Source organism: Culex pipiens, chromosome 3, assembly GCF_016801865.2.
Source record: "Culex pipiens pallens isolate TS chromosome 3, TS_CPP_V2, whole genome shotgun sequence".
Classification (NCBI taxonomy): Eukaryota; Metazoa; Arthropoda; class Insecta; order Diptera; family Culicidae; genus Culex; species Culex pipiens.
In genome coordinates, this window is record NC_068939.1 from 148,690,249 (window position 1) to 148,698,424 (window position 8,176).

Genomic DNA, 8,176 nt, shown 5'->3' on the forward strand with positions numbered 1-8,176 from the left:
CAGTAAATGGCATAAATTTGCGTGCTTACTCGAGACGGTGCCGTTTCTGGTAAGTTTATACCCTAAATAGTATTTTTGGAGCTTTAATCGAGCATCAAACTCTTCATATGACGAAGATAGGTGTTTGATTAGAAAGGGTATATTTCCCCTACACAGTAGACAATAATAATGTTTTTTTTTGCTTTTTTGCTTTTTTTCAAATTGCTGTATACTCACTATAAGTGGGTGATTCCTGAATAAATCGTTTAACACATGTATTAACATTTATTAATATTTTTATATTACCAAAAAATCATATTTAATTTGTGTAATTTTCTGAGGAATCCGATATTAATGTAGTCAAACATAGACTCTTTGTTCCCGACACGGTGAAAACGCAAATTTTTAAGACTCGAAACTATTTTTTCCAGGTTGTCAAACTAATCACCTTTCATTTGCGTCCAAGAGAGCTAGAATCGGTTTTTGCAAAAAAATACGAAAGTATCCATTTTTGGGACCACCCTAGGTCACCCTAATGATCAAATCAAGAAAATACGGGTGTGATTATTTTGACCAAGAAACACCCAGAAAAAATTGAAGCCCGCTCGAAGAACTTTGGTTTATGCTCTTTGCAAATGGATTTTCTGGAAACCCAAGTAATCACAAGCACTTAAGGGGTTACATAGATGCAGAAATTCACATAATTTCATATTACAGAAAATTTATTAAATCCACTTTAAAGATTATTTTTAATCACTCTTGAAAGTTTCATGAAGATATTTCTTGATTTAACTAAGTTAGAGACGATTTAAGCTCAGAATTTTGCCAAGCGTAAAGCAAACTGTCTAACTTTCTGAGCGTTTTTTTTTTGAACACCAAGTTGATTTACGGGTGCCAAGATATCTCGAGATGGGACGGACCAAATTGGCTGAAATTTTGGGTGAACACTCCCAAGACATATCCCGTGTGCATGACGAAGCCCGATTTTGAAATTATGAATTAAAAAAAATACTAAAATCAAAAAATAGCGATTTTTTAGATGAAAAACAGAAAAATATTTTTATTTATTTTTTAAATAATTTTTTTGAAAATCGGCCTTCGTCATGCACACGGGACTGGTTAAACGAGTTTTCATCAAAATTTTGAGCCGATTTGGTCGAAGCAGTCTTGAGATATCTTGGCACCCGTTTTTTGAAACTGCTAACTTCAAATAGCTGTATCTCGGCAATGATACAGTCGACTCTCTGGCTGTCGATCTTCTCGATATCAATATTGCTCCATCTATCGATGAATTCTTCTGTCCCTTCAAACTGCATACTTCGATTGGCTTTATTCCTCGATATTTTCTCTTGCTTAAAGGATCTCTTCCTCGACGGTCCCTTGGATTTTGTTTGCTTTAAAAATCTCTTCCGGTTGTCAATATTGTCACTATCTCATGGCTTGCATAGACATTTTTCTTTGCGAAACGAAGCTTTGAAGGGTGTTTGACATTAGTTTGTTTTTGTTTGCTGGATGTTGCCATGATTCTCTCCCATAGCTGGGTACCAAGAAAAACATATTTTCAATCGAGTCTTCATTTTGCATCGTTCTGTAAACTGATGATTCTCTTCCTCGACGGTCCCTTGGATATTGACAACCAGAGAGTCGACTGCAATTGAATTTATACTTAAGTCGATTTGAAATTAGCATTTAGTCAAATTTAAAATGTTGTAAAAATAATATAGATTTTTTTGTATAGAGCATAACGCATAACAAAATTGACTTTTTGGCGAGCATTCTGGGGCTTGTTCCGGTGGGCATACTGAACCCAAATCCCGAATATGAGCTTGATTTGATTTGATTTAAATCCCATTTAAAATTCAAAAGCGCCAGCTCCTGTTACGTCCATTCAAGCTCATATTTGGAGTTTAGGCTCAGTATGCCCACCGGAACAAATCTCTGAATGCCCACCAAAAGTCAATTTTGTTACACTCCAAATTGTTATATGCCGTCAATTAGCTGATCGAAAGACCTTTCCAAAAATCCCAAAAGTATGATGATCTGGTACCCCTGCCTTAAGTCATTACCGTGATTTTAATGTACTTTTTTGAAGCTGAATCTCACTTATTTGTATGTAAACTGTGTCATCCAACACATCGTTGGTCGATTTGTAAAAATCTATTTTCAATAAGTGAGGAACGCACCAACCACATACAGGGGGATTAAGTAAGTTTTGTAAGTTGATTTTCATTTTTCGATAAATTGCGAATCGGTCAACCCTAGTGTCTTAAGTCGCAATTTCCAACATTTTGGCAACGCTGCAAAGCATTGCCCATTTGCGGCCAGAAAGCTCTCACTGCGAAGCTTTTGTTGTGTTGCTTTTCAAGCTTCATTGGCGCAAGCTGCGGCAATGTGTGAGTTGCTTGAAACATTTCAATGCTTTATGCGGTTGCGTTGATGTGCCGGATCAACATTTGTGGGTAGTGAGACATAAAGATATCGAAAAAGGGATCAAATAGATCAGACTGTTCAAATTCTAATACTATGCTGGTTACTTATCTATTGTTTATAGTAAGATATATCACAATAGATTTAAGACATGAATACAGTTATGCTAATGCAAAAAGGTTGCAAAATGCCAAAGAATTCATCAAACAGTTTTCAACCTGTTGTTTTTAACTGATTGTGTCATCTCCATTTGGTTTATCAGACATTCAGACATTTCTGCTTGGCATAACACTACATCAATTTCTAAATTGTTCATTATCGTGATTGGTTTTCAATCAACAATTTAGAAGAAAAATGAAATAAGTTTCATTCATTAGTAATTTAACGAGAGAAAATGAGTTGAAACTGGATTACATTGTATACGGGCTCTATAGATCCATGTCCGTTTGTCTGTGGTATCACGCAGCTTCAATGCAGCAGTGACAGTCGTGCTTGCCGTGCAAAATAGAACCGCAAACATTCGAATTAGTTTGACCAGTGCAAAATAGCAGACAGTCCACCGAACTCCGCCAAGGTATCCAACTTGTCTCAAGATCTGCAGCATGCAGCAACATTTGGGAAGCAAACTCGAATCTCCACGAATGGTATGGGCTCTAGAACCTTGTGTGACACTCTTCTGCGAGATTCGAGTCAACATTAGGCCGATAACCGGCATCGGTCTGCATTCTCCAACGGCGTTGCACGGAATAAGCGTGCCAAAGGAAAACATGCAAACTAATCGAAGGACTTGCCATATTCCAAACTGCAGGTGCGAGTGGATTCGCCGATGTGCGTCAGCAAATTAAGATGATTTAAGCCGCAGAACTTGCCGCTCAGCGAAGAGTGGCATCGCAGAAGTTTTCCTTGACGAAGTCTCCATCGGCGGCTTGTGTAGAGATTTGTGGTACAGAATGCTTGAACAACTCCGCAGAAGAACAGCACGAATAATGTGGTTTGTTTGGGTAGAAATTGTTCGCTAAATAGCCGGCGTCGTTGTTAAGGGTAGAAGAAGTTGTACGTCAAACAAAGATCACGTACCGATACGACCGGAGGCCATCAACAGTGATGATCAATAGGCGATCGAGTCGACCAGTTGACCACGAGGAGTACATGCCCAGAAATGCCAAACGGAAGCACTTGCATTCGATTGGTGGATGTTTGAAGTGCGTGTGCTCAATACGTTTCTCCTGTGTGCATGGATAATCACTATAGCACAACTCAATAGTTCTCTCGATTCGGAAGTACCAAACGTCTAGACCGGTTAGGTTGTCTCACAGACTAGCAGACATGTTTTTGGAATGACCGTTTGTAACCACATTGTAATTTTGAAGTTTCACGTCTTCTTGTCTCCACGTCTGCTTGTTAGGTCATTCAAGGTTTGATGGGCCAGACCACAGTAAATCGAGGCTGGAGAATCTCGAGAGTTTCCCATTCTTGGGTCACACTACAGTACATCCAATGTCAAGAGCTGTCGACCGGAGCACCTTCAATTCGATACATAAACGTCAACACTTGGCATCTTCGGTGGATAAGTAATGACGCAAATCGGACATGGAATCAATCGCAACATTTGATACGTGGGTAAAATTGCTGAAAATGTGAATCAAAACGTCTCGTTAAAAACCATTTGTTTTATGAGGGGACCCGTTGAATCTTTCGAAAATGACGCCAACTTGGCGTTTTCAGTGGATTACATTCTCAACACCGTCTTCTTTCCATTATTTATTTGTGGGCGCCAATTTTGAACGTGCTAGGAAAATATTATCATTTTCAGTGTGGTTTTTTATGCAATTTTATGAAAATTGGCCAAGAATTTGTGACGACAGCAGGTCTTTCAGGTGCCAGTCAATGAATCATTTTCTTTAGCTAAAATCGGTAACATTGATACAGTAATTAAACCGTCATTTAACTACACAAGCATTTGAAATATGTTATTTATTTATAAATACCTAAATTAATTTTTTGGTTTGAATTTTTAGTTTTTTATCTTCAGAAAGAAATTCTAAATAGTTTTTCAAACGGTGTTTTTGCTTTAGTTTGAGCAATTTACAGCAGATAACTTTCGGAATATATCTAGATTAATTTTTTAAAAGGTCCTATCTGCATAGGAAACCCATGACGGATAGGTTAATGCGGCCCGAAAAATCAGAGGCTTTTTGCAGATGACTTAAAATTTTTAATGGAAATAACAGTTTAATAAAAAAAAAATCAAAATGCATTCTCCTGTGTTGATAAGTCCATTGCAAATTTAATTTCAAGATTTTCTCTTTCTCCGCGTAACATTAGGGGTTGAAAGACAAGTTTTGCAAAAAGAAACTTATTGAAACAACGTTAACAATCTATCGTAAACAATGAAAGATACATAAAATAGCGAAGTTATTGAAAAGTTACAGACAAACAGACGTAAATCATTAAACCATTTAATTAGAAACCAGTTATGAACTTTTGCATCTCTCAAACGCGTATCGAATCTGACGAAATTAATAAAATAAAACTGTTTTTTGTGACAGGTACCAGCTCTAAAAAATGTATCAACTATTAAAAAATAATTTGTAATTTATACTCATGTTATACAAAAAGCATTGATCTACCTGCTATTTTACAAGTTACAGTAACTTATACAAAAAAAGAATAAACAAGCTATGTGATGATTTTCCTTCAAACTGAATAGCAAAAGAGCACCTCAGCGCATCTTCGAAAGTAAATTATTTCCATCGATTCGGCGGCATAACATAAATCGTAGCAAAACATTGCAACACTATGCTACATTCTGCAGGTGAAAATGTATGCAATCGTGGCTTCAAATCAACAAATTAGGCGCTATAATTTATATCATCGATAGCATTCCTTTTACGAAATTGATACAAATAAAAATAAGCCAACTGGTTCACTCCGATGACATTGAAAAACACGTTTTCATCCAATATATGCCAGCATTTGATGGTTTTTTTGTTCTTCAAATTTGATAGCCATTTCCGGAAGGGTGCCAAACAGCACTATTTTTAGCCAGAGTTCTTCTTTTTCCGTAGAACTTTACAATGCTAATGTTCCACCCAAACGCTGTAAGAGCACACGCAAAAAAAAAACTCTTGTAACGCTCGTGCGTAAATGAAGAACCAGGAAATGACCGTCAATGGATGATCTTTAACAAGGAGGAAAACAAAAACTCCGTATCGGTGTATGAAACAATATTTTCAATCAAGGTCAATCCGCGAGGATACATTTTTTGTTGCAAAGCCCCGGTTCGGAGTAGGCGAACTTATTGGATTGTTTTTGCAATAAACCGGCAATCAATCAGCTCAATTTGGATACTTTTTTGAGTATCTTCATTAATAAATTAATTTGTGTTTGAAAAACTCTAAAACTGAATCCTCGAGTTGTGCTCACTGGACCATGTACGGAATTCACTTATTGGTGGTTTGCTTGAGTGTGGCATTCTTCTTTCAAAAATAAGCATCAATTAGCTTTTGCTTTTGTCATCCAAAATTTGATGCGTGTTAGATATTAATATATTCCATATGACAATTAACAACTGGAACGGAAACTATTGAGAAGCGCACAGCAGTTTCCTCGTTTCTTGAAACAAAAATTCAGATCGTGGAGACCATGATACGTTACAGACTAGGAATGTCGCGCAACATGTTTTATGCTTCAGAGATCAAATATAGCCAACCTACTAAGTGACTAATACAGACAGATTAATTTAATAATTTATTGGTTATGTAACATGAAAAATTTGTCGATAAAGTTTAATCAGTTCAATATGCATCGGAAAATGCAAGTTGTTTGGAGGAATCATGAAAAAAAGCTTTTTGAAATCAATCTATCTTATCTAAAACAAACGCAGCAAGTCCGATGAAAGCATGCTGGAAAGTCTTGTGATTAGATTTCACTTCAAGTACTTTTCTAGTCATAATTGATAATTGCAGTACATCCGAAAACACCCAAAAATGTAGTCCAAAAATTAAAGCGGCCAGCCCTACTGCTTTGTGTTTACCGTAGAGGAGATTCTGTTAACAGATCACAATTCACAGAATGTACTGTACCAAACGCTCCGGTTTATTAAGGCATTGTTGTTGTGTAAATTGTTTAATGTAAATACAATTGTATATAATAAATTTTATACAATAAATTACCGTCATAACAAGCTGAAAAATTAATAAAATACTAAACGAAATAAGATAATGCGTCCAATACAGCGTTTTTGTTTTAGTTGAGGCATTAAGAGATTATAAAAAGCTTTTTGAAATCGCTTCTAAAATTGCAAAAGATTCAAAATCGTTTTTTACTCGTCGACATTTGATTTTTTATAAGTTGGAAAACTGTGCTTTTTTAAATCAAAAATCTAATCAATAAACAAAATGAAAGGAGAAATTATTATTTTTTCAAGACTACTTTATTTGTAGAATGACTGTCCACACGATTTTATTGAAAATAATTGTCTCAGCCTTTCATTTAAAATAATTTCGAAAGTTTTTTGAAAGTTGAACATTAATCTAAAATTAAAACACAAAATGGATTCCACAAAATGGCCTTCATAGCTCATCTGGGGAAAATGTGACAGCTGTTTTGAACGAATTTATGTTACAAAAAATGTACTGTTCTCGGATAGAAAAGAAACAAAACAACAAAATTAGTACATCGGTTTTCAATTATGTATACAGCAATTCCATTTGAAAAGAACATAAATCAAAAAAATAAAGATTCTGATCAACTTTTTTCTTGGGTTTCTTGGCCAAAATAATAAGACCCGGATTTTTTCATTGGCCATTAAGGTGACCTACACCGTGTTAGGGTGGTCTAAACAATAGCCTATTTCATTATTTTTGAAAAAAAACAGTTAAAAAAAATCATGACTCCACGCCATTTTTACCAACTTTAATTGTTTTGGACGCAAATGAGAGGTGATACTCGATATAGATAAACAGCAATTCCCCACGAAAACAGCATGGAAAAAAACAAAAGTGCTTGGATCGGACTCAACAATTTTCTGGGGGTTCCCTGGCTGAAATAATTAGACCCATATTTTTTTGTTTGTCCATTAGGGTGACCTACGCCATGTTAGGGTGGTCTGAAAATGGTAATTTTCGTCGATTTTCGCAAAAACCTTTTTTCGAAAAATCATAACTCCTCGCCATTTTAACCGATTTCAATTGTCTTATACGCAAATGAAAGGTGATATATTGGCCTTTCAAAGAATAATAGTAAGAAGTTTCAAAATCTAGCCTAACATTGCAAGGGCGTATGAAACTTTAAAATGCCATTTTGACTGTGTCTGGACCAACGAGCCTATGTCTTGAAATATTTTTATCGGATTCCCCGGACATTTTTACTTAACATTCCAAAAAAATGGGAGGAGTTCATTAACAGGATTCTGAGATATGATTTTTTGAAAATAAAATCCGTGTTCTTTGACGCGTCGCGCGCAAAAACAGGAGAATGACGAAATTGGCCAAAAACAACTTTTTTCACTAAAACTGCGATAACTTCAAAATTTCAGCGATGACCTATACATGTCTGGATACCAAAAGTTGCGTCTTTTATTTACAGAAGTTTTGGTACCCAAATATCTATAGATCATCGCTCAAATTTTGAAGTTATCGCAGCTTTAGTGAAAAAAGTTGTTTTTTTGCCAATTTCGTCATTCTCCGGTTTTTACGCGCGGCGCGTCGAAAAACTCAGTTTTTATTTTCAAAAAATCATATCTCTGAAACGTACGGTTCGACATCGC